The sequence below is a fragment of the Engystomops pustulosus genome, chromosome 5, assembly GCF_040894005.1.
Source record: "Engystomops pustulosus chromosome 5, aEngPut4.maternal, whole genome shotgun sequence".
NCBI lineage: Eukaryota > Metazoa > Chordata > Amphibia > Anura > Leptodactylidae > Engystomops > Engystomops pustulosus.
In genome coordinates, this window is record NC_092415.1 from 126,681,986 (window position 1) to 126,709,263 (window position 27,278).

General features: G+C 42.9%; 1 protein-coding gene and 1 long non-coding RNA gene across 11 annotated transcripts in view; one reads left to right on the forward strand and one right to left on the reverse strand.

Moving 5' to 3' along the window:
- LOC140134185 (uncharacterized) lies at positions 1–26,781 on the forward strand. The gene is made up of 3 exons (XR_011856104.1): positions 1–106; positions 23,054–23,196; positions 26,546–26,781. It is a non-coding gene; the product is annotated as an uncharacterized lncRNA (long non-coding RNA).
- The window catches only part of TMEM245 (transmembrane protein 245), a 757,127-nt gene that overhangs the window by 102,498 nt on the left and 627,351 nt on the right, over positions 1–27,278 (reverse strand). The window lies entirely within an intron of this gene.

Genomic DNA, 27,278 nt, shown 5'->3' on the forward strand with positions numbered 1-27,278 from the left:
AAGCATAGTCACGTGTGAGTCTGTACGTAGTGGCGGATGCCTGAGGATGACAGTGTGAGCAACGTTGCTCTGACTCATCTGCTCATCTGTCGACTACTTGTCTGAGGTAAGACACAGGGATGTAACAAACCTGATGTGGAAGGGAGATTACAGGTCCAAAAGTGAGAATATAATCAATTATTTGTGTATCTCCAAGATATGCATATAATTGATTATGAGAGCAGCCAGAGTCTGGACCTGGGGAGAGACAGGTGAAAGATCCAGACCCATTTCCTCTTGCTGTGCACTCTCTGCTCTGCATTACTTGAAGACATCTATGAAGAGGTCAGGTCATCGCTGCCTCCTCCTGCTACTGTGAGTGCACTCACCCAGTTTATACTTAGATCCACTGGTTGTGCAGGCTGCAGCACTGTGGAAGCACTCGTGGTGTTCCAGGGTCTTTATGAAGGTGCAGTTAAGAGATAAGAATGGGGCCTGCACAGCACAACCAGTGGATCTAAGTATAAACTGGGTGAGTGCACTCACAGTAGCAGGAGGATCTTTGTGTGTATTACATGAGTGTGCTAATATGTATATACTTTATATACTTAAAGCATGTGCAACATCCCCCACCGGGGCCTAGCCCTTTGCGGTGCGGCCTGGAGACAGCCGGGGCCCGCGGTACCGGAGTGGCTGGCGGTTGCGGCCGAAGCACGCTATGGTCACGGTGCTTGGTACGGGGGAACCGGAGGGCTGTCCTACAGCCTGGCAGGTCTCCAGAAGGGTGGTGTTGGCAAGAAATGATGAGGGAGAGGCTGCTATAGCGGATCTCCCTGGGGTAACCCCTTAATGTCCCGAGTGTGAGTCTCTGGGTGATGGACAGGGTGCCGGTGATGAAGGCAGCCGTATTAGCAGGGACCAGACGGAGACAGAAGTTGAAGAAAACAACTTACAGTTCTTTATTTGAACCGCAGGAACCGCAGCAACGTGCCTTTAACAGGTAGATGGAGTGCTGAGATGTGAGTTGGAGGGAGCCTCAGGAGATAGTTCACCAGCCTGGATGTAGAGGGCAGGCTGGGAGGCAGCTGTGTCCTGGTAGGAAGCTTCAGCTCGTCCTGTAGGGCTTCAGGTATCACCTTTAAAGGTAAGATGATACCCCTTTTCCTCACTACACTAACTCTAGTCTAATACTCCACTCTTCAGAGGCAGGGGCTAGGCTCCTCCTGCTCTGGTATGGGCTACACAGAGATTTCTCACTCACTCACTGATTCTCCTAGGATTCCACACTAGAATAATCCTCCAGAACATTCCTGGCCAGAGGTTTTATTACCTCCCTTTGGTCAGGTGGTGGCTGCTCCTCCAATCACATCTCAGCTTACAGAGCACAGGATGTAACACATATCATTGGACAATAGCATCTTGCATCATACAAAATACTTAACCTCTGCCTTGCCAGGCAGGATTAACCACTGCAATATCCCTATGTCCTATCAGAACCATGTTGTGTAATGGGATTACATGCAGGTGGGACGTATTCGCAAACCCTACCTCGCCATTGCATCGGCGAGGGTGTTGCACATGTATATGCTCATAGGTGTGTATTATATAGGTGTAATTGTAAAGATTTGTTTATCAGTTTTTTACCTCCATTACAGATTTTATTGACAGACAATTGTGAAGAAATATAGTGCTATGATTTTGTTGTAAGTTGACAGACACCATGACATGAATAGGTATTTATGTTTACCGATATTTAAATGTTTAACCCCTTAGCGCTCCGCGCCGTAGCTGTACTGCGCAGCTTCCGACGATTAGCGCTCAGCGCTGTACAGCTACGGCGCGAGCGCATACTATTTTAGAATTGTCACCACGTCGCGAGACGTGGTGACATCGAGACGAGATTTGGGTGACAGAGGCAGGAGGAGTTCCTGTCTCTGTCACCCGACCGATCAAATCGGTCCCGCCCGCCGATCGCCGTGATTGGCCAGTCAAACCTGACTGGCCAATTACAGCGATTTTAGGCTGTCCCTTCTGAACCCAAACGCACTTTTCAGTGCGCTGTGTTAGCGTTGTTCTGCACTGGACGCACTTTTCAGTGCGCCGTGTGAATAGCGGTGCACAGAATCTTTAGCAGTCTTAGCGGTAGTTAGTTTGTCTTAGGGCAAGCTAGGTGCATTTGTAGCGCCTTTTTGCGTGGTGCACATAGGTTTTTTTTCGGTGCCTTGTAATATTTTTTTCCAGAGCGCCGTAGGTGTACCCGTACTTAGCTATTTTTTGTGTGTGCCATCTGTGCGGCTGGTCCGTGTGGTTTGGTGTGCATTATCTTTTTTTTTTGTGTGCTATCTGTGCGGCTTGTCCGTGTAGTTTAGTGCGCATTATTTTTTGTGTGCCATCTGTGCGGCTGGTCCGTGTGGTTTGGTGTGCATTATCTTTTTTTTGTGTGTGCTATCTGTGCGGCTTGTCCGTGTAGTTTAGTGCACATTATTTTTTGTGTGTGCCATCTGTGCGGCTTGTCCGTGTAGTTTGGTGCGCATCATCTTTTTTTTTTTTTTGTGTGCTATCTGTGCGGCTTGTCCGTGTAGTTTAGTGCACATTATTTTTTGTGTGTGCCATCTGTGCGGCTTGTCCGTGTAGTTTGGTGCGCATTATTTTTTTTTGGTGTGCTTTCTGTGCGGCTTGTCCGTGTAGTTTAGTGCACATTATTTTTTGTGTGTGCCATCTGTGCGGCTTGTCCGTGTAGTTTGGTGTGCATTATTTATTTTTTTTTTTGTGTGCCTGCTAGACGGTTTATCCGTGTAGTTTGGTGCACATTATCTAACTTTTCTAGTTCTCTATTTTTTTTGGGTGCAATGTCTCAGAAGACGTACACCGTGTTGGAGGCATATAACATGCTTGCCTCTGACACCGAGTCAGCTAGTGGGGATGATGGTCCCTTTTACCTATCATCATCCTCCTGCTCATCTTCCAGTGACCTGGAAGGACCCCCAAGAAGGCGCCGTAGGGTTCCAGGGACTTCTGCAGGAGAAGTGCCTGGGACTTCTGCAGGAGAAGTGCCTGGGACTTCTGCAGGAGAAGCGTCTGGGGCTTCCACTGACCCCACATGGGTAGCCCCAGATAATTATACCCCTCAGGTCCCTGACTTTTTGGGCCATCCTGGAATTAACTTTGACACGACAGGGCTCAGAGCAGTGGACTTTTTAAAGTTTTTTTTTGATGAGGCGCTGCTGAATATTATTATATTTCAGACAAATCTCTACGCTGCACAACATATTGCCCAAAACCCCACGTCCTTTTATGCACAACCCTACAGGTGGACACCTGTCACTGCAGCAGAGATGCACAAGTATTGGGGCATAATACTCCTTATGGGGATAGTAAAAAAGCCTTCAATCAGGGGCTACTGGAGCTCAGATATACTGTACCACACCCCCATGTTCTGCATGGCAATGAGCAGGATGCGCTTTGAAGCCATCCATAAGTTTTTGCACTACACTGACAACACACAGTGCCCACCCAGAGGTGACCCCAGTTATGATCGGTTATTTAAGGTCAGGCCCATATTAGATCATTTTAGTGCCAAGTTTGCCCAGGCATATACCCCCGCCAAACATGTGAGCATAGACGAGTCCCTGGTACAATTCAAAAGGAGACTTCACTTCCGCCAGTACCTGCCCAATAAGAGGGCAAGGTATGGTGTGAAGATGTATAAGCTGTGCGAAAGTTCATCAGGGTACACATACAAGTTCAGGATATATGAAGGGAAGGACTCCACTATAGTGCCCCCAGAATGCCCCCCCTTCCTGGGTGTTACAGGGAAGATAGTGTGGGATTTAGTGCACCCACTGCTGGACCAGGGCTACCACCTCTACCTGGACAATTTCTACACCAGCACCACCCTGTTCAAGTGCCTCTCTTCCAGAAATCACTGTACGCAGAAATCACAGAGGTCTCCCTAAGTCGCTGCTTGGGCAAAAACTTAAAAGGCACGAAAGCAGGGCACTATACAGCGACTCTGTATTGTGTGTTAAGTACAAGGACAAGAGAGAAGTCCTTGTATTAACCACAATACATGAGCACACCACCACCCCTGTCCCAGTACGAGGTGCCAGTACAGAAACCCCCAAGCCAGACTGTATTTTAGATTATAACAAATACATGGGAGGGGTGGACTTGTCTGACCAGGTGCTTCAGCCGTACAATGCCATGCGGAAGTCGAGGGTGTGGTACAAGAAGCTGGCCGTGCACATCATGCAGATGGCATTGTATAATGCTTATGTGTTGCATCGATATGCCGGCCAGAGGGGAACTTTCCTGGAATTTCAAGAGGTGGTAATGAAGTACTTTCTTTTTGGAGACCAGGAAGGGGGGAGTGCTAGCACATCTGGAAGTGAGGCCCCATCACGTATTGTACCAGGGCAGCACTTTCCAGGAGTAGTTCCCCAAACAGCCAGCAAGGGAAGGACACAAAAGAGGTGCAGGGTGTGCTCCAAAAATGGCATTCGGAAGGACACCATTCATCACTGTGAGACATGCCCAGAAAAACCAGGGTTATGTATGAAAGATTGCTTCCGAATTTATCATACATCCCTGGATTTTTAGAGTACCCTGTTGTTACCCTGACGCACAGCTTATACATCATGCCGCATGCCGCACCTTCCCTTCTAAGCCCTGCCATGTGCCCAGCCTGTAGATTACTGTCCCGTATGCTTTACCCGGGAAAACATGCATCATGATTTTTAGGGTGTTTGTCTCCCATGGCAGCAGCTGGGCACAAAATGACATAATGGATATTTTTTACTATGCACTATCCATTATGCACTTTTTCAGGGGTCCACCTGAGGGGTTAAAATGCTAACTATACCCCTAGATTAATTCATGGAGGGGTGTAGTTTCCAAAATAGGGTCAGTTCTTAGGGGTTTCTACTGTACTGGCTCCTATTGGCATCTACAAATCTTTCATGATGCCAAAAAGAAAAAAAAAATGTACAATGTCTGTGCTCCAACAAGTTATTCCCTTTTGAGCCCTGTCGTGTCTCCATCCTACAGATTATTGCCTCCTATGGGGTATTGCCCTAACCGGGGTAACCCGCAGAATGATTTTTGATGTGTTTTTCCCCAGTGGCATGAGTTGAGCAAAATACTTTTGTCACTTCAATGGCATATTTGATAAATTGCAATACAATTGTTTCTCTGCACTACTCACTTTGTATTACATTTTAGCCAGCACCTTAGGGGTTAAAATGCTCATACAAGCCTACATACATTCTTTGAGGGGTGCCCTGTCCAAAATGGGTTCACTACTTGGGAGTTTCTATTGTACTGGTACCTCGGGGGTACCCCCCCATTACCAATCTAGTGAAAACGAAGCTTGAACACCTAAATTGTGCTTCTTTCTTCCTGACCCCTGCCGTGTGCCCAGCCTGTAAATTATTGGCACATGTGTGGTATTGCCGTACTCGGGACAACCCACAGAATGATTTTTGGGGTGTTTGTCTAAAGTGGCACGGGTTGGGCACAGTACACGAGGCACTAAAATGACATTTTTGAGATAAAAACACAATTTTCACTCTGCACCCTTTACTTTGCATTCAATTTTGGCCAGCGTGTTGGGGGTTAAAATGCTCATACAAGCCTACATACATTCTTTGAGGGGTGCCCTTTCCAAAATGGGTTCACTACTTGGGGGTTTCTATTGTACTGGTACCTCAGGGGTACCCCCCATTACCAATCTAGTGAAAACGAAGCTTGAAAACCTAAATTGTGCTTCTTTCTTCCTGACCCCTGCCGTGTGCCCAGCCTGTAAATTATTGGCACATGTGTGGTATTGCTGTACTCGGGACAACCCGCAGAATGATTTTTGGGGTGTTTGTCTAAAGTGGCATGGGTTGGGCACAGTATATGAGGCACTAAAATGACATTTTTGAGATAAAAACGCAATTTTTACTCTGCACCATTTACTCTGCATTCAATTTTGACCAGCGTGTCGGGGGTTAAAATGCTCACCACAACCACTGATAAATTCTTTGAGGGGTCTAGTTTCCGTAATGGTGTCATTTATTGGGGGTTTCTATTGCACTGGCACCTCACGGGCCCTGCCAACATGACATGGCACTCCAAATCCAAACGTGTGAAAACGGAGCTGGAAAATCAAAATTTCACTCCTTCCGTTCTCATCCCTTCTGTGTGCCCAGTCTGTAAATTATTGGCACATGTGTGGTATTGCTGTACTCGGGACAACCCACAGAATGATTTTTGGGGTGTTTGTCTAAAGTGGCATGGGTTGGGCACAGTATATGAGGCACTAAAATGACATTTTTGAGATAAAAACGCAATTTTTACTCTGCACCATTTACTCTGCATTCAATTTTGACCAGCGTGTCGGGGGTTAAAATGCTCACCACAACCACCGATAAATTCTTTGAGGGGTCTAGTTTCCGTAATGGTGTCATTTATTGGGGGTTTCTATTGCACTGGCACCTCACGGGCCCTGCCAACATGACATGGCACTCCAAATCCAAACGTGTGAAAACGGAGCTGGAAAATCAAAATTTCACTCCTTCCGTTCTCATCCCTTCTGTGTGCCCAGTCTGTAAATTATTGGCACGTGTTTGGTATTGCTGTACTCGGGACAACCCGCAGAATGATTTTTGGGGTGTTTGCCTAAAGTGGCATGGGTTGGGCACAGTATATGAGGCACTAAAATGACATTTTTGAGATAAAAACGCAATTTTTACTCTGCACCATTTACTCTGCATTCAATTTTGACCAGCGTGTCGGGGGTTAAAATGCTCATACAAGCCTACATACATTCTTTGAGGGGTGCCCTTTCCAAAATGGGTTCACTACTTGGGGGTTTCTATTGTACTGGTACCTCAGGGGTACCCCCCATTACCAATCTAGTGAAAACGAAGCTTGAAAACCTAAATTGTGCTTCTTTCTTCCTGACCCCTGCCGTGTGCCCAGCCTGTAAATTATTGGCACATGTGTGGTATTGCTGTACTCGGGACAACCCGCAGAATGATTTTTGGGGTGTTTGTCTAAAGTGGCATGGGTTGGGCACAGTACATGAGGCACTAAAATGACATTTTTGAGATAAAAACACAATTTTCACTCTGCACCCTTTACTTTGCATTCAATTTTGGCCAGCGTGTTGGGGGTTAAAATGCTCATACAAGCCTACATACATTCTTTGAGGGGTGCCCTTTCCAAAATGGGTTCACTACTTGGGGGTTTCTATTGTACTGGTACCTCAGGGGTACCCCCCATTACCAATCTAGTGAAAACGAAGCTTGAAAACCTAAATTGTGCTTCTTTCTTCCTGACCCCTGCCGTGTGCCCAGCCTGTAAATTATTGGCACATGTGTGGTATTGCTGTACTCGGGACAACCCGCAGAATGATTTTTGGGGTGTTTGTCTAAAGTGGCATGGGTTGGGCACAGTACACGAGGCACTAAAATGACATTTTTGAGATAAAAACGCAATTTTTACTCTGCACCATTTTCTCTGCATTCAATTTTGACCAGCGTGTCGGGGGTTAACATGCTCACCACAACCACCGATAAATTCTTTGAGGGGTCTAGTTTCCGAAATGGTGACATTTTGGGGGGTTTTCTATTGTACTTTTACTTCAGGGGCTCTTCAATTACACTGTGGCACCACAAAATATTTGCAGCCAAATTGGCTTTCCAAATTCCCAGTATCGCTAACTCTGTTCTGGACATCGCTGTGCGGGGAAACAGCAGCTGACATCCACATGTCTGGTATTGCCGTACTCGGAAGAAGCAGGGCAAGAAATTAGGAATATATATATTTACCTCAAATTCCTTCCGAATGTATCCATTTTAGGGCTAAATTGGAAAGATTGAAATCAAAAATTGAAATTTCAAAATTTCCACTCCATTTTCATATGATTCCGCAAAAATAATTAAAGGGTTAACAGACTTCTTAAATGCTGATTTGAATAGGTTGAGATGTTAGGTTCATAAAATGTGGGGGTATATAGTACATAAGCCTTTATAGGGCACTTCCAAACTGAATTGATAACCAAAAAGTTCGCATTTTTCAAATTTCAAGAAAATCTGAGAAGTTGCTACTAAAACTTCAAACCTTCTCACATCCATAAAAAAAATGGAAACTTAAAACAAATAATGTATATAAAAAGAAGACCAATGGCAAAAGGTTTCTATCAAAAAAAATTTGTGGTATCACTTTTTGTCTAAAAAGTATAACATTTGAAACTTTGAAAATAGTAATTTTTTTCAAATTTTTCCTAAATTTTTGAATTTTTACCCCCCAAAAAAGGAACGGATCACCGAAATGACACTACTAACATAAACTACCATGTCTCACGAGAAAACAATCTCAAAATCACAGAGATATCTTAAAGCGTTGAAAAGTTATTACCACAGGAAGAGACACTGGTCAAATTTCAAAAAAAAGTTGCGAGCCTTAACCTGCAAACAGGCTGCGTCCTTAATGGGTTAATATGTATGGTGTATACATAGCTTATTTACAGTATGCATAAAAGTCTGTATAGTATGTATATGTTGTGTGTGTGATTGTATAATATACAGTGTTTGGTATGTGAAGACTATATATGATGACTGTGTACAATCCAACAGGAAGGAGGAGAGGCTTGGCCCAATCGCATATGCGTTTCATGTGAAATAAAATGCATATGCAATCGGCCAAGCCCCGCCATCCCTTCCGGTTGGATTGCGTTTAAAAGTGCAGTTCAACCAGAAGGTGTAAACATAGCCTTGGTTCTTCAGTAGCCAAAGATGTGTCTCGCACAAGTCTGCTAGGACTTCTTACTTATGATGGGAGGGGGGAGCAATTAAGATTTTTGCCTCAGGCAGCAAAAAGGCAAGAATAGGCCCTGTGGGAAAAGGCACATTAGAAAGAGCTGGAAGCACAAAATCTTTCTGAACAGGACAGAGAGAGAATGGGGCTCATTTACTTACCCGGTCCAGTCACGATCCCACAGCGTGTTGTCCGACGTGGATTCGGGTCTGCCGGGATTCACTAAGGTCGTGTGCCCAATATCCAGCAAATTTCGCTGCTGCACCAAGGTCCACCAGAGTTCATCTTCTTCTTCCTGGTGCATTTGAGTGCTTGATCTTGCGACACAATTCGTTTTATAAATTATGCGTTTTTTACGAATCCGTCAGGTTGTCCGACGGCCATGCCCCCGATTTCTGTTGCGTGAAAGCAGGCGCAATGCACCACAATCCGATTGTGAGCACCAAAATCCCGGAGCAATTCGGAGCAAAACGGAAATATTCGGGAAACCCGACAAAAGTGCGGCGTTCGGACCCTTAATAAATGAGCCTCGTTATATTTAACTGTAAAAGCTCCTCTACAAGAGGATCCAGAGACATCTGCTGTGGGAGGACACTGGAGCACAGAAACACCTCAGCCTCCATACATCAGGTACTGAAGTCACTGCCCCAGCTCCTAGAACTTGTCTTGGAATATTATTACAGTGATTGCTGACTGAAGTGTTCATACTGTTGTAAATAAACCATTCAAAGAGACTGTGGAACATGTGCTTATCTACCTAGGCCTTATATCCTGTAACTAAACACCCTCAGAATCCTAAAAGAACTCTCCCCTGCTAGCCCATCGTGGTCTTGCGTGTGTTGCTGTTACATATGTATACAAGACAAAATCTCTCCCATATCCTTTCATCCCACACTGTTTTGCATTAATAAACTCACAAATAAAATACACTTTTTGTAAACCAATCCCATACTCCCATTTTCAGCCTCATTAGATTGTACAAAAACTTACTGCAAATTCATACCAAATGTCAACTTGGTTGTCAACATTCGTCAGGTATGTCGTACATAATAAAAACCGATGGGTTATATTATCCAGCTGGATTCTGGTGCGTATGCTAGTCATTCTCCTAATCAGTCGTAAGCTCCAAACTGAGGGCCAAGCAAAGATCAGCCTCAGCACACACCTTCAGCCATCCCCTCCCCTCTACCCATCACAAGGTTCCCAAATACAGCTACACAGAAGGTCCCCTCCGCCAAGGTAAATTCATCCGCAGTATACAGAGGATCGTTCATACTTAGTATTGACTAAGTGTTGCGTATTTGCAATCTATATCTTGCACACACTTTATTGCCAAAGGCACTTATTGATACGCTATCAACATGATTCAAAGTGTCTATGGAGATGTTTCTTTTAACCCCTAGGCGCACCAGGACGTTATAGTACTATAACGTCCTGCTTCTGGCACCGGCTCACGAACGGAGCCGGTACCAGAAGCAGCGGCTGTCAGCTGTCTAGTACAGCTGACAGCCTGCGCTAACACCCGCGATCGGAGCCGGCTCCGATCGCGGGTGTTAACCCCTTACACGCCGCGGTCAAACATGACCGCGGCTTGTAAGGGTGTTTGCGCTGTGGATCGGATCCCCCGTGCCGCTTACCGGGGGATCCGATCCACTTCTGGGCAGCTCCGAGGACTGGCATGTGCCCCGGAGCTGCCCGGTCTCCATGGCAGTCAGACCCATTCCGGGTCTGACTGTAAACTGTCTGAGCATGCGCAAGCTTGCTCAGACAGTTTACACTGCTCTACAATAAAATAGTATTGTAGAGCAGTGTATTGAACTTAAACCAGTGATCAGAGCATCACTGGTTCAAGTTCAAGTATGTATAAGTAAAAATATGCAAAAACACTTAACACTACACATTATAATAAATAAAAAATAAATACATAAAAATATAAGCCCCTAAAATGTCACTTTCCCATAAAAACACTTAATAAAGTATCAAAAACACAAAAAAACCCGCATATTTGGTATTGCCGCGTCCGTAACAATCTGTATAATAAAACAGAATCGTTACTGGACCCGCACGGTACACGCCGTAGAAAAAAAAACGCAAAAACGTTCCGAAAAAAGATAATTTTTAATTAATACCCTATAAAAAAGTGCTCTAAAAAGTAATTTAAAAAATGTTATGCACTCCAAAATAAGCCCACTAAAAAGAACAACTCTTCTCGCAAAAACCAGATTTGTCAGCTGAAAAATAAAAAAGTTATGCATATGAAAAGATGGTGATGCTAAAATGAACAAGATTTTCTCCAAATTGGTTTTTATTCAGTACAATTGAATAAAATACACAAAACCCCCACATATTTGGTATCCCTGCGTCCGTAACAATCTGCATAATAAAACAGAATCGTTATTAGATCCGCAAAGTGAACCCCGTAAAAAACAAAACAAAAAAAAGCTCCAGAAAAAAGATCATTTTCAATTAATACCCTATAAAAATGCTCTAAAAAGGGATTTAAAAAATGTTATGCACTCTAAAATAAGACCACTAAAAAGAACAATCCTTCTTGCAAAAAATAAGCTCTTAAACAGATTTGTGAGGCGGAAAATAAAAAAGTTATGCATATGAAAGACGGTGATGCTAAAATTAACAACATTTTTGCCAAATTACTTTTTATGCAGTAAAAATGGGAAAAAAATAAAAAATATATATAAATGAGGTCTTTTTGTAATCGTGGCAACCCAAAGAATAAAAATAATATACTATTTTTATGGTATGGTAAACAGCCAAAAAAAAACCCCCATAAAAATCTTCATGAAAAGTGATGATTTTCATTTCCTCCACCAACAAAGAGTTAATAAAATCTCACCAATTAGCCTATAGATTCCCCCAAATTACGTACCAGAAAAGTGCATCTCATGTGGCAAAAGAAATAAGCCCCTATAGGTCCACATTAAAAAAAAAAGAAAAAAATTATAGCCTGTACAAAATGACATAGCAAATCTGATCTGGATGGCGCCTCCTTCCCCTCTATGCCCGGCCGTGCGCCCATACAGCAGGTTACCAGCACATGTAGAGTATCCGTGTACTCGGGAGAAATTGGGTAACAAACTTTGTGGAGCCTTTATTCATTTAATCCATTGTAAATGTTTAATTTTCCACCCAAAATGGGTGTATTGTGAAAAAATATTACAATTTGCAGACTGCACCTCCATTTTGTTTTAACCCCTATAAAACACGTAAAGGGTTAACAAACTTCTTAAAAGTGGTTTTTCATACGTTGAGGTGTGTAGTTTCCACAATGGGGTAATTTATGAGTCTTGCTATTATTTAGGCCTCTCAGTGTCAATTAGAAGTTGAGCAGGTCCATCTAAATACAGGTTTTGGTGATTTTACAAAAAATGTGAAAAATGGCACCCAAATTCTGAGCCTCATAACATTCTAGTAAAATATGTGGAATCTTAAAAAACCATGCCAACATAAAGCAGACATTTGGGAAATGTAAGTTATGAATTTATTTGGGTGCTATGACTATCTGCATCAAAAGTAGAGAATTTAGAACGTTGAAAATAAAGAATTTTTCAAAATTCTGCCAAATTTTTTTTTTTTTCATAACTAAACACAAAAGATATCATCCAAATTTTTAAACTAATTTGAAGTACAATGTGTCACGAGAAAACAAACTCAAAATCCCCTGGATATCTCATAGCGTTCCAAAACTATAACCACTTATAGTGACACAGGTCAGATTTGAAGAATGGGGCCGCGTCCTTAAGGCCAAAAGAAGCTGAGTCCCGTAGGGGTTAATCAAATAGACTTCCCGAAATGTTGATATTTTGTGTGTATTCACTAAAACATGTGAAGCCGACCTCTCATAAATAAAATTTTTAAGCATCACCTCATAGGATTCAGTTCAGAAAACTCTTCAGCTCAAAGTATATATTGAGACCATGGGGCTGGAGAGCGTCCAACTGATAGATCCAAAAACCTTCCATAATGTTGAGTTTTTTATTCAAATTCCTCACCCCTCCAGTTATCTTTAACGGCTTCAAGGCCAAAGAAAAGCAGCTCCTTCGGGTTCTTATTATGCTTTTCCTGAAAGACTTCCCGATAGACTTAGAATTTTTAGTCCTTTTTTTTAGTCCTTATATGTTCCCTATCTTTATTTTTAGCTTGCTTCCATTTCTCCTACATACTTTAGTCCACAAGGGCAAATGATAAGGTAGATAACTGCACAAGTATCGCAGTTAATTTAATTGTTTATTCTATAGAGGGAAAAGTCCTGTTTCCCCTTATAGAATAAAAAAATATATTAACTGCAATACTTGTGCAGTGTACTCCAGATGTACACATGTACTCCTAGAAAAATTTTATGCCACTTGGAAGACGGCGATGCAAAAATGATTGATTTTTCCCGGCATTAGGGTTTTATTTGGCAAATTTAGTAAAACAGAAGAAAAAATATTCAAGTATGGTATTCCCGTAATCGTATCGACCCACATTATAAAGATAACATGATTATTAGGCTATACGATGAACACCAAAAAAAAAGAAAAGAGTAAAAAATCCAGTACAGAATTGATACTTTTCTACTCCTGACCTCAAATAAAAGTTCATAAATTTTCAACAATGGGGGATACCAACCCAAAAATGCTAACAATGGAAAAATTATCTCATTCCGCAAAAAATGGCCCCAGTAACTAAAAAGCTAAAATTGTATAGCCTACAAAAGGGGCCAATGAGAGCACTAAAATCCTGCAAGCAGCAGGGCGCTCCTTCCCTCCTGCGCGCCCATAAAACAAGTAACGGCCACATGTGGAGGGTCTCTGCACTCGGCAGAAATTGCAGAACAAATTGTAAGATGGGTTTTCTCTTTTTATCTTTTGGAAATGTGTAAATTTTAGGGCTAAATGAACATATAACTGACAAAATTTGACCATTCTAAATTTCAAGGGGTTCACAATCTTCCTAAAAGCTGTTTCTGATAGCTTGAGGGGTGCAGATTTGAAAATGGGTTGATTATGTAGGGTGGTTTTAATGCTAAATATTTAAAATTTTATTCAAAACGGCAATTATCCCCAAAATAGTAAATTATGAAAATATGGAAAAGCCATATTCGATTTGTAAGCCGTGTGACATCAAAATAAATTATCCAGACATTTAAAAAATTATGAAAATGTAAATGGTAAATCTATCTGCCTGAAAACACGATTATTTCGAATTTTGAAAATTGCTAATTTTTCTTTTTTTTGGAAATAAACTTATCAGCCAAAATTTACCACTAAAATTAAGTACAACATGTGGGGCAAAACAATTTCAGAAATGCTTTGATAAGTAACAATGTTCAAAAGTAACCATAACCATATAAAGTGATGCATGTCAAAATACAAGAAATGGGGCTATGCCTTAAAGTGTAACAATCCAGGTGCCCTGGGAATCATTCCTCAAAGTATTTTGGCTCTTGATCCTCATTTAGTACATTTTTGGCCCATAGCAACCACGGTTTCCAGCTCTCAAAAAAACTACAATCAGCAAGATGGAGAGGTGGGACCTGCCTCCTGTCACCTCATTACAAGCACCTGCTGCTGCCAAATGACACAATAGCTATCTATCTCTCATCTATTTATTTATCTATGTATATCCTATCTATCTATGTATATCCTTTCTATCTATCTACAGTGCCTACAAGTAGAATTCAACCCCCTGCACATTTAGCAGGTTTGATAAGAAGCAAATAAGTTAGAGCCTTCAAACTTCAAACAAGAGCAGGATTTATTAACAGATGCATAAATCTTACAAACCAAAAAGTTAAGTTGCTCAGTTAAATTTTAATAAATTTTAAACATAAAAGTGTGGGTCAATTATTATTCAACCCCTCAAACCACCAGAATTCTGTTTGGTTCCCGTAAAGTATTAAGAAGTAGTTCAGGCACAAAGAAAAATGAGCTTCACATGTTTGGATTAATTATCTGTTTTTCCAGCCTTTTCTGACTATTTAAGACCCTCCCCAAACTTGTGAACAGCCTCATACATGGACAACATGGGAAAGACAAAGGAGCATTCCAAGGCCATTAGAGACAAGATCGTGGAGGGGCACAAGGCTGGCAAGGGGTACAAAACCCTTTCCAAGGAGTTGGGCCTACCTGGTTCCACTGTTGGGAGCATCATCCGGAAGTGGAAGGCTTATGGAACTACTGTTAGCCTTCCACGGCCTGGACAGCCTTTGAAAGTTTCCTCCCGTGCCGAGGCCAGGCTTGTCCGAAGAGTCAAGGGTAACCCAAGGACAACAAGGAAGGAGCTCCGTGAAGATCTCATGGCTGTGAGGACATTGGTTTCAGTAAATACCATAAGTGACATACTCAACCGCAATGGTCTCCGTTCCAGATGAGCACGTAAGGTACCTTTACTTTCAAAGCGTCATGTCAAGGCTCGTTTACAGTTTGCTCATGATCACTTGGAGGACTCTGAGACAGACTGGTTCAAGGTTCTCTGGTCTGATGAGACCAAGATCGAGATCTTTGGTGCCAACCACACACGTGACATTTGGGGACTGGATGGCACTGCATACGACCCCAAGAATACCATCCCTATAGTCAAGCATGGTGGTGGCAGCATCATGCTGTGGGGCTGCTTCTCAGCCAAGGGGCCTGGCCATCTGGTCCGCATCCATGGGAAGATGGATAGCACGGCCTACTTGGAGATTTTGGCCAAGAACCTCCGCTCCTCCATCAAGGATATTAAGATGCGTCGTCATTTCATCTTCCAACAAGACAACGACCCAAAGCACACAGCCAAGAAAACCAAGGCCTGGTTCAAGAGGGAAAAAATCAAGGTGTTGCAGTGGCCTAGTCAGTCTCCTGATCTTAACCCAATTGAGAACTTGAGGAAGGAGCTCAAGATTAAAGTCCACATGAGACACCCAAAGAACCTAGATAACTTGGAGAAGATCTGCATGGAGGATTGGGCCAAGATAACTCCAGAGACCTGTGCCGGCCTGATCAGGTCTTATAAAAGACGATTATTAGCTGTAATTGCAAACAAGGGTTATTCCACAAAATATTAAACCTAGGGGTTGAGTAATAATTGACCCACACTTCATAGTTTATACGGTTGAAAAAAGACACTTGTCCATCAAGTTCAACCAAGGAAGGGAAGGGATTGGATGAGGAAGGGATTTAGGGGAAACAATTCTATATAACATAACCATCAATGTTATTTAGGTTTAAAAAGGCATCTAGACCCTTCTTGAAGCTCTCTACTGTCCCTGCTGTGACCAGCGCCTGAGGCAGGCTATTCCACAGATTGACCGTTCTCATAGTAAAAAAAAGCCCTGTCGTCCCCGGTGAATAAACCTTGATTTCTCCAAACAGAGACAGTGCCCCCTCGTCTTTTGATTTGATTTAATCTGAAACAACTTACCACCATATTTTTATATGGACCATTCATATATTTAAATAAATTAATCATGTCCCCTCTTTTCCAGACTAAATAAATCTAGTTGTTTTAATCTTTCCTCATAACTAAGACCCTCCATACCCCTTATCATTTTTGTGGCTCTACGTTGAACCCTCTCCAGCTCCAGGGCATCCTTTTTATGGACCGGTGCCCAGAACTGGACAGCATATTCCAGGTGAGGCCGAACCAATGCCTTGTATAGTGGTAATATTACATCCCTATCACGAGAGTCCATACCACTTTTGATACATGACAAGATCCTACTAGCTTTAGAGGCAGCTGCTTGACATTGCATGCTGTTACTCAATTTATGATCTACTAGTACCCCCAGGTCCTTCTCAACAAGGGACTCTCCCAGATTTACTCCCCCAAGTACATATTTTGCCTTTGGATTATTGGCCCCCAGGTGCATAACCTTACATTTATCCACATTAAACCTCATTTGCCAAGTGGATGACCAAACATTCAGTTTGTCCAAGTCACCCTGCAGCCTATGAACATCCTCCATAGACTGCATTACACTACACAGTTTGGTGTCATCTGCAAAAATAGACACAGTGCTATTAATTCCTACCTCTATATCATTAATAAATATATTAAATAGTAGTGGGCCAAGCACAGAACCCTGGGGTACACCACTCATAACTGGTGACCATTCCGAATAGGAATCATTGACCACAACTCTCTGGATACAATCCTTCAGCCAGTTTGCAATCCAATTGCAAATGATTTCTGCCAAACCAATAGCTCTAATTTTACCCATCAGGCATCTATGAGGGACAGTGTCAAATGCCTTTGCAAAGTCCAAGAACACAATATCCACAGCTGCTCCTCCATCCAGGCACCTGCTCACCTCTTCATAGAAGCAGATAAGGTTAGTTTGACAACTTCTATTCTTAGTAAACCCATGCTGGCTGTCACTTATTATACTATTTGATGTCACATACTCCAGTATATAGTCTTTTACTAACCCTTCCAGTATTTTCCCCACAATGGAAGTTAAGCTTACAGGCCTGTAATTGCCTGGCGAAGTTCTAGAGCCCTTTTTATATATTGGCACCACATTTGCCTTACGCCAGTCACTTGGCACCACACCAGACATTACGGAATCCCTGAAGATGTTAGACAGCGGTACAGCAATAACAGAACTGAGTTCTTTAAGAACTCTGGGGTGTAACCCATCTGGTCCAGGAGCTTTGTACACATTGATTTTATTGAGCTTAGATTGGATCATGTCTACATTCAGCCAGTCTAGTATATCACAGGATCCACCCGCACTGGCACCACCCACGTCAGAAGTTCTTTCTTCTATCGTATAAACGGAGCTAAAAAACCTATTAAGTATCTCCGCCTTCTCTTGGTCTCCAGTCACCGATGCCCCATTTTCAGAATAAAGGGGTCCAACCTGTTCCGACCCATTTTTTTTTGCATTGACATACTTAAAAAATTTCTTGGGATTTGTTTTACTATCTTTAGCCTGTCTTTCATTTTGTATTTTGGCTGATTTGATTTCTTTTTTACAGATTTTGGTAAGTTTTTTGTAAGTATTGAAAGCCTCAGGTGACCCGTCAGATTTATATTTTTTGAATGCCCTCCTTTTCTCATTAATTGCCCTTTTAACTGTAGCTGTCAGCCACGCGGGGTGTAATCTAGCCCGTCTATACTTGTTACCTATTGGAATAAATTTAGAAGTATAAAAACCCAGGATAGATTTGAATTTCTCCCATTTAACATTAGTATCTTCATTTGACAGAATCTGATCCCAGTCTATATCCAGTAGTGCAGCCCTGAATTTCTGGAAATTAGCCCGCTTAAAATTCAAAGTTTTCGATTTTCCCACCTGTTTCTGTTTTTCAAAATTTAAGAGGAACATAATTATATTATGATCGCTGTTCCCAAGGGGTTCCCGGACACTGACATTTTGGATAATCTCCTCATTGTTAGAAATCACAAGGTCCAACAATGCGTCACCTCTTGTGGGATCTTCTACAAGCTGCAACATAAAATTATCCTGCAGAAAGTTGATAAAATGTCTCCCCTTCACAGATGAAGAAGAGCCCTGACCCCAGTGAATATTTGTAAAGTTAAAGTCTCCCATTATCACAACGGTCCCGCTCCAACTGTTTATATACCGTATATACTCGAGTATAAGCCGACCCAAGTATAAGCCGATGCCCCTAATTTTACCACAAAAACCTGGTAAAACCTATATATTTTTTACTCGAGTATAAGCCGAGTTTGGGTTTTCAGCACATTTTTTTGTGCTGAAAAACTAGGCTTATACTCGAGTATATAAGGTAGGTGACCCTCTATTTCCTCAGAGATGTTAGGGGGTCTATATATTACACCAAAAATAATTTTCTCAAAGATCTCTTGGCTTTGAATTTCAACCCACAAAGTTTCAGCCTCCTCACACTCTTCTGAGACCACTGACTCTTAAGTCTCTTCTGACATACAGACATACACCACCTCCCCTCCTATTTGCCCTGTCTTTCCGAAAGAGTGTAAAACCTTGAATATTAACACCCCAAGCATGCGATGCATCGAGCCATGTCTCTGTTACACCAACAACATCTAACTGTTCCTCTAATATCAAGAGCCTCAAGCTCACCCATTTTGCCTGTGATACTTCTGGCATTTGTGAACATACAATTTAATTTTCCACAGTTATTTGTCTGATTTAAAGTAAATTTACTGGTACATATATCCTCACCACCATTCTGTAACTTGTGGATCTCCTTATTCATTGCCTTAGGCCCCCATACACTTTTATGTTTAAAATTTATAAAAATTTAACTAAGCAACATAACTTTTTGGTTTGTAAGATTTATGCATCTGTTAATAAATCCTGCTCTTGTTTGAAGTTTGAAGGCTCTAACTTATTTGCTTCTTATCAAATCTGCTAAATCTGCAGGGAGTTAAATACTACTTGTAGGCACTGTACCTATCTGTGTAAAACTTCAGCACAGCACATGACGAGACAGCTAGAAGACTTGGAGAGTCTCTCCTGCAACTTTCTGCTGTGGAGTGTGAGGTGATGGGGGAGGGTAGATTCTAATGGATCTGCAGTTTGTGTCTGTGTGGAATTTTTTGTTTATATACATGTGTAGGGAAAGCTGAGGGAGAGATAAGTGTAGTTGTTTGGTTATTACATTAGTGAGGGCTCCTGGCAGCACATGATTGAGTGCTTGAGTACTAAACCATAAGGTAAACAGCTGATAACAGGGAGAGAAAGGGGCATGTCTCTCCCTCCGTAGTCAGCAGCTCAGTGAAGGCAGAATGTGCCTAGCAACACCAATCTAAGGAGTCACTAACAACAGGGGGAAGGCTGCAGAATACAAGAGGAAGCAAGATTCGGGTAACTAATCAAATTGCAAAATGGATTAAAATTAACTGCCCTACAACAAATCAACATGATGGTTACACTTTAAGGTAGGGAATTCTGGGGGCAGGGCATCATGGATGGCCGCATCTTACCTCGGCTCCACGCCACGTTCCCCGTACACAGCTGTCTCGGCTCTCTGTGCCTGCTTCGGGATGCGGAAGTGAAGTGCAGGCCTCCTTCCACCTGCGGGGGAGTTGCTGGTACCGGAGCTGCTGCAATGCATTTAGACCCGGTGTCCGGCTAATAGAAGCCCCGCCACACGTGGGGCCGTCAGTCATCTTGGAGGTGGCGGGCTGACCATCTCAGGCTCTGCTCTGCTGCAGGGAGCCGAGCTCCATCTCACCTCACCACCCGCTGAGCTATTGGAGCATCCAAAGTTGCTGAATTGAGCCACGAAGAACCTGCCATCTTGGAGCCGCCACGTGGTTCGTCCTGGCGGTAGTGAGGCCTTGAGGAGTGCTAGTGCTAAAGCGCTGCAGAAATACCACTGCTGCCTACTGAGCACTGACATCCCTACACAGCCAGACAATCCTGACACCATAATTCCCCAGCTGTTCTTGTGTTACTCTGCTGTCGTCACTGATACCTGGATCCCTGCATCATATGCTGTTATAGAGTTACTCTGCTATATTCACTGCTACCCAGATCCCTGCATCATATGCTGAAGCTGTGTTACTCTGGTATTTTCACTGCTACCCGGATTCCAGCATCATACGTTGTTAAAGAGTTACTCTGCTATCTTCAGTGAAACCTGGATCCCCGCATCATATGCTGTAGTTGTTACTTTGCTATTTTCACTGCCACCCGGATCCCGGCACCATATGTTGTTACAGAGTTACTCTGCTATCTTCACTGCAACTAGAATCCCAGCATCATACGCTGTTATAGAGTTGTCTAAGAAGCTTTTCCCTCTGCATCAACGTCTTTCAGGTATTCAATGTAGATGTGGGACAGTACCTTTAAATCTGGTCAGCGATGTAATAACAAGGTAAGATCATCAGGTTCTCCATGTGTCACTGGCTCTGCGATGTTCACGTGGATCCCATGTTTCCACTTGCGGTATGCAGCAGGCGGCTGTGTGAGTTACTATTTCCTCCAGATGGAAACTCGATCGCAGCGCTTTTGGTTCCGCTTTACTCCGTAGTGGTCCGTATAGGAAAGAAAGGGATACGGAAAAATAGTGCAGCAGAGCTTCTATTTAGTGAAGAAAATGTTTTAATATTATACTCACAAAAGTAGATTAAAAAACAGGCCTTAAAAATAGATTGTGGTGCACGTTCGGCGTCAATACCCGACTCGAGTTTCGCCGGTAGCGGCTTCTTCCGGGGTGGCTGTCGTGCACAAGTTAGGATTTTTTTTTTTTATAGATACCTATACCACACCCTTCCTTGTAGGAAGGGTGTGGTATAGGTAACTATAAAAAAAATCCTAACTTGTGCACGACGGCCACCCCTTGTAGGAAGTGTGTGGTATAGGTAACTATAAAAAAATCCTAACTTGTGCACGACGGCCACCCCGGAAGAAGCCGCTACAGGCGAAACTCGAGTCGGGTATTGACGCCGAACGTGCACCACAATCTATTTTTAAGGCCTGTTTTTTAATCTACTTTTGTGAGTATAATATTAAAACATTTTCTTCACTAAATAGAAGCTCTGCTGCACTATTTTTCCATATCCCTTTCTTTCCTATACGGACCACTACGGAGTAAAGCGGAACCAAAAGCGCTGCGATCGAGTTTCCATCTGGAGGAAATAGTAACTCACACAGCCGCCCGCTGCATACCGCAAGTGGAAACATGGGATCCACGTGAACATCGCAGAGCCAGTGACACATGGAGAACCTGATGATCTTACCTTGTTATTACATCGCTTACCAGATTTAAAGGTACTGTCCCACATCTACATTGAATACCTGAAAGACGTTGATGCAGAGGGAAAAGCTTCTTAGACAATTTGTGACTATAAGGAATACTGGACTCCCATTCCTTCCCTTCTCTCATTGCGCCGTCATTTCTGAACAACTAGCCTGATCTTTAGTTTCCAAAATCTTGTTTTATTTTGCTGTTATAGAGTTACTCAGCTATCTTCACTGCTACCCGGATCCCAGCATCATACCCTGTAATAGAGTTACTCTGCTAACTTCATTGCTGCCCGGATTCCCGCATCATATGCTACTCTGGACATACGATTGGTGGAGTGCTGAAATAACCCCATAACTTGCATCCTGCCCACTACAATATAGCAACTGTATAGCTGCTGTTCCATCAGTGGACTTTTGAACAACATATGAAGTGATTCTGCTTCACCTACTCCCCAACTTCGCCTCCTCTCATTATATCTTCCTCTGGCACCAGGGCATGGAAAGGTTTTTATTGCCTCTACAGTAAAATATGCCTACTAAAGCCTCACAACCTACCTCCCAAAGAGGACTTAAAGCTACTGAAAAGGACCAGAGGCCAGTCCGCAAGGGCACGCAAGGCAGAGCCACCCCTTATGTACGTCCCCAAGATGAAGCATCAAGTTCACCGCTCTCGCCTCCGGATGACGTTTCTCCTCCAAATTTGTCACCTGTCTATGATGCACCTTCATCACCGGAGCCCACACATGATAGGGCAGCGGCTGTTGCCCAAGAAGTCTCCCGAGTCCTGATGCTTTTTATAGACAAGAGACTGGAAGCCCTTCACACCTCTATTAACAATGCACTAACGCAAATCACCCACAACGCGCAGCGCATAGGAGAGCTGGAAACCAGAGTCGCGGCCACAGAAACCTCGGTTGCTGCCTTAGAACAATCAGTGCTACAAAGAATCACAATGGAGGAATCTCTACAAAACAAGCTGGAGGAATTGGAAAACAGAGACCATAGAAATAATCTGCGATTTGTGGGTTTCCCGGAGTCAATCACTGGGCAAACGTTAACAAAATATCTCACTGAAGATCTCCCGAGAGCCCTTCAAATTAACTGTCCCCCTATGACCATCGAATGGGCGCATCGTATAGGGCCACCGAGGGATAATGGAGGAGGACGTCCTATGCCAGTCATTGCTAAAAACCTTCATTGGGCAACGAAAGAAAAAATCTTCAGAGCCTACAGAAGCCAGGCACAGCTCACAATCCAAGGGCATCACATCCTTTTATTTCAGGACTTCTCTGGCCTTGTATCACAGCGTAGAAAGTGATTTGTAGAAGTTTGCCGCTATCTATACGACCAGGGCACACGATTCCAATACCCTGCCTGCGAGTTCAACACAATGGACGCACCTTGATGTTCAAAGATCCAGCGGAAGCTAAATGACATTTAAATATGGGCTGAAATATGGCGAAAATATGGGGAGCCTATATCACTTGAAGTTTGCACTTTAAAATGCTTACAATGCTTTTTGTTTATGTTTCTAGTTATTTGTTATTCCTGTGTGGCACTTGCTCATCATTCTTCCTGTTATTGCAGATCCCTGGAGGGGGCCTACTAGTCCCCCATCTCGTTAACCTGAGCCAGAATATAGAAGTCCTCCTGCAGTCCGGGACGGGTTGGGCTCTACAAGTTAGAATACTTCACCAACAGTCTAATCGCCTGTTTCCTGACATGGATAAGTAATACCATTTTTATATTTGACACCACTGACACATACACGGCTACCCATACTTTGGTCCATATCATAGATTACTGTGTTATTTATAGGTGCCAATGGTATATGTTGGCCCACAATGTGACAAATATGTTTAATATTCATTTATGTGTATGTTTCTTATTATCGATTTGCCTACCTTAGCTGAATATGACATATAGGACATTGAAACTTCACAGAGACAGACGTTTATTTTGGCAAAGATACAACTTCTTTTATTGTATTGTTAATAGGGATGGACTCACCTTTCTTTTCAGTCCTTGTCTTATCTGCCACCCAGACTTATTTCTTTTATTTGTACTTAATAGCAGGGGTTACGTGCTTACACACAAAAGCACACGCCTGCGAAGAGTGTTCTAATGGCATACTTTGATGAGCAAGCGTCTTGCTCTGCCATCATTTCTGTATCTACATACCTCTATGTGCACATTATCTTATTTCTGGCAACTTAATTGTTATCCACCAGATCAATGTGTGGTACACACACACCTTTCATCTAATAATTATGTTGTCAGGCACCGCAGTATTTGATCTTGCTGCATCCATAGTGGACGGTACGTCATGTGGTTACTAAGGTTACCTTTCAAACATCCAAACCCGGGGATGCGCATGCGCTACTTGATTGTGTCATTTTCGGAATGCGTGCACCCACTTCCCGGTCGTGCGCCGTAACCTCAGTAATACGCCGCCCAGGGTGGTTGATGATATGGGGACTGTATATAAGGTGAGTCACATTCGTTCAGGGCTATATACCCCTGAGGAAGCCGGGTTTTTTATACGAAGAAATGCGTGGGGAGCCTGTCGCCCCTGTCCACACTTACCTCCTCTGACTGGATGCCGGTCCACTAGCGGAGACCTACTGGTTGTATCTTTCCCTTCATCTGTACATACTTTCTGCATACTTTGTCTCGCTGACCATGTAGTTACTATAATGATTGACCTATGACCTTTTGGGGTTGGGTCAACCAACATCATATGTTTACATATTTGTAAACCCTCTATTTTGGTGTGCATACAGCATTTTTAGCACTGCATGATGTATTTGCATTGCTCGCATAGATATTCAGTCGGAGGATTAATATCACTACCTAGAGAAAACGAGGGCCAGGTCTCAATGCTGTTAGGGCTTGATGCGGAGAAGGCCTTTGATATGGTCTCCTGGCCTTTCTTACAAGCAACATTGGGCCAAAAGAACTTTGGTAGAATCAACTTGTTATATACAGGATTCCACACAATGATCATGGTTAATAAAAGGAACACTCCACAAACTGATATATTTAGAGGAACCAGACAGGGCTGTCCAATATCCCGTCTTCTTTTCAATATCTCTCTTGACCCCCTGCTCTACCACTGACCACCTCCAGTTTTCAGGGAATACAACTGGGAACCAGAGAGATCATAGTCTCTGCCTTTGCAGAGGATCTATTACTGGTAGTGTCTGACTCTAAGACATGTTTACAACCGGCACTGGAGGACATATGTAGGATAGGCCGACTGTCAGGCTACTCTTTAAATTTGGACAAAACAGAGGCCATACTATTGAGAGGCCCGGATAGGCCATCTGGACAAGGAACTTCCCCTTTAAGTGGCAAACCACTTCCCTCACGTACCTAGGCGTACAAATTACAAAACAACCCACCAAGCTCTACAACACAAACACAGCCCCCTACCTACAAAACCTGGTACAGACAATCTCCAAATGGCAACATCACTCCCTCTCTTTCATATGGAGAGCCAATCTACTTAAGATGGTAGAGTTCCCTGAGCTGTTACATCTCCTACACAGTCTCTGCCCCTGACTTTAACACCAAAAGATTAATAAACTCTACCGGAAATTCATCTGGGGGGGACGTCGCCCAAGGATAGTGTTTCACATCCTCCAACAACCCAAGCTTAATGGGTGCCTCAACTTCCCTAATATTAGGGTATACAATCTAGCAGCTACTAGGAGGCTGATTAGAGACTGGATGCACAGCACCTCCATCTACACAGACATCTTCATATTTTGTTACATACCACATATGACCGCCTGACCACACAGACGAGATGTAACCCCTAAGACATTTCAACCTTGATCCCTTGTACTCACCGCATCTGTCATTTATCCGCAACCCTAACTTTCAACATGGTCACCCACACCGCAATTTCTATACATGGTTTAGGGCTGGAATTCGCACAGTGGCACAGCTGCTACATGATACCGATAAATTAATCCTTACAATTACAGAACTACAGGAGAAATTCCCCGACCTGCAGATTGCGTTTTTTCCAAACATGCAGGCCAAAATATGCTGAGAGGGTTTAGCAAACTTAAAAGCAAATTACTGGAACACCAGCTGCAGAGCTTTGTTTAATAGGACCAATGGCCAATACAAACAAATCTCCCTAAAATTATGCCCTCCTTCACCCCCCACTAGACTATGAGAACTGGCCTGCTCCCTTGACTAAGTGGCAGTTAGACGACCCATCTATCACCCCATCACAGCTCCTAAAGGCCATGACTAAGGCCTATAGATATTTGCCTTCGCCAAGCTTCCAGGAGATGTACCTTCAGTTGTGGCACCGCTCATACATCACTCCAACTACAGGGTTTCATATGGGTATATATGACACAACAGCATACTGGAGATGTCATGAGGAGGGAGCCGCCTATATCATTGTATGTGGACATGCCCGGTTATCCAGCCTTTCTGGCACACAATTATAGCCTTTACAACTAAATATCTTACAAAGTATGCCCCTAGGGACCCTCTATGAGCCATCTTTGGCTATGTGGATACAGAAACTCAACGTTATACGAGAGGGTGTTAGTGATTACTGACAGCAGTAGCGGGAGCGGGAGCGGGTTGTTAAAGCATCCTCCAAACCTATCTCAGCCGCACAACTCCTCCTTTAAGAATGTTTCTAGACAGGCTCACGTATATAATGCGTATGGACTGGATAGAAACCTCCCTGAGTAGGGAAAAGCGAGTACAGTCCTTTTTTACCACTTGGGAAAGTTTTATCAGTGTGCGGTCACCAGAGATGAGGCGAGATATCAGAAATTTCTTTGTGAACACAGTGTGGTACCAAGAACGACAACTTGTGGGAGATGCCCCGATAGAACTTGATTAAAATTGGATCAGGAATATAAGTGTTTGTAATCTAATATATGAATGTGGTAACATCTTATAATACATCATGCTTGGGCTGGGGGGGGGGGGCAATGTAACCTCCAGGGATGAGATGATGGGCAAGTGCCATGATTCTTTGGTTTTGTTTTGTGTTAATTATATTGTGTGTTTCCCCCCTCCCACTCCTGTCCTTTCTCCCAGAACTGGATGAAACTTTCCTGTGAGGCCATCATTCTATGAGCCAAAACCTTATGGATTTCTACTTTAAGCTGGAAAAGGATCCCACTAACGGCTAAAGAGAACTGGAATCGTCATTCTGAATTCAATGGAACATAGTGACCTGATAGAACTTCTCCCTTCTTTTTTTTCCATACCCCTTCCTTTCCCTCCCCTTTCTTCTGTGGGTCCCAGTTTTCCTATAAAATTGGAAAAACTCAATAAATACAGTTTTTAAAAAAAAGAAGTTCCGCTAGTAGTTTTGTATTTTGATCTTAAAAAATCCAAATAACCAAGAGTTTGGATTATTATAATTTTTCAAACAATATCCTTGATCATTCCTAAAAAGGATTTAATCTTTGCATAGGTTAAAAATTCTAAAGCAGGTATGTTTTTATTCTCCTGTATAAATTCAAATGAAGACAACCCGCCTTTCAACTAGATATCATTACCAGTGGTGTGCCAAAGGGGTCAGTATTGGGCCACTTCTTTTTAATATTTCTATTAATGACCTTGGGTAGTGGGTTTACATAGTCAAGTTTCAAAATTTGCAGATGATACTAAGCTGTGTAAAGTAATTAATACTGAGGCCTATAGTAAAGCATTACAGAAGGATTTGTGGAGGCGAGAGGAGTGGAGTGGAGAAATGGTTGATGAGGTTTAATGTAGATAAATGTAAAGTTATGCAATTAGGCAATAAAAACAAAAGGTACAATTA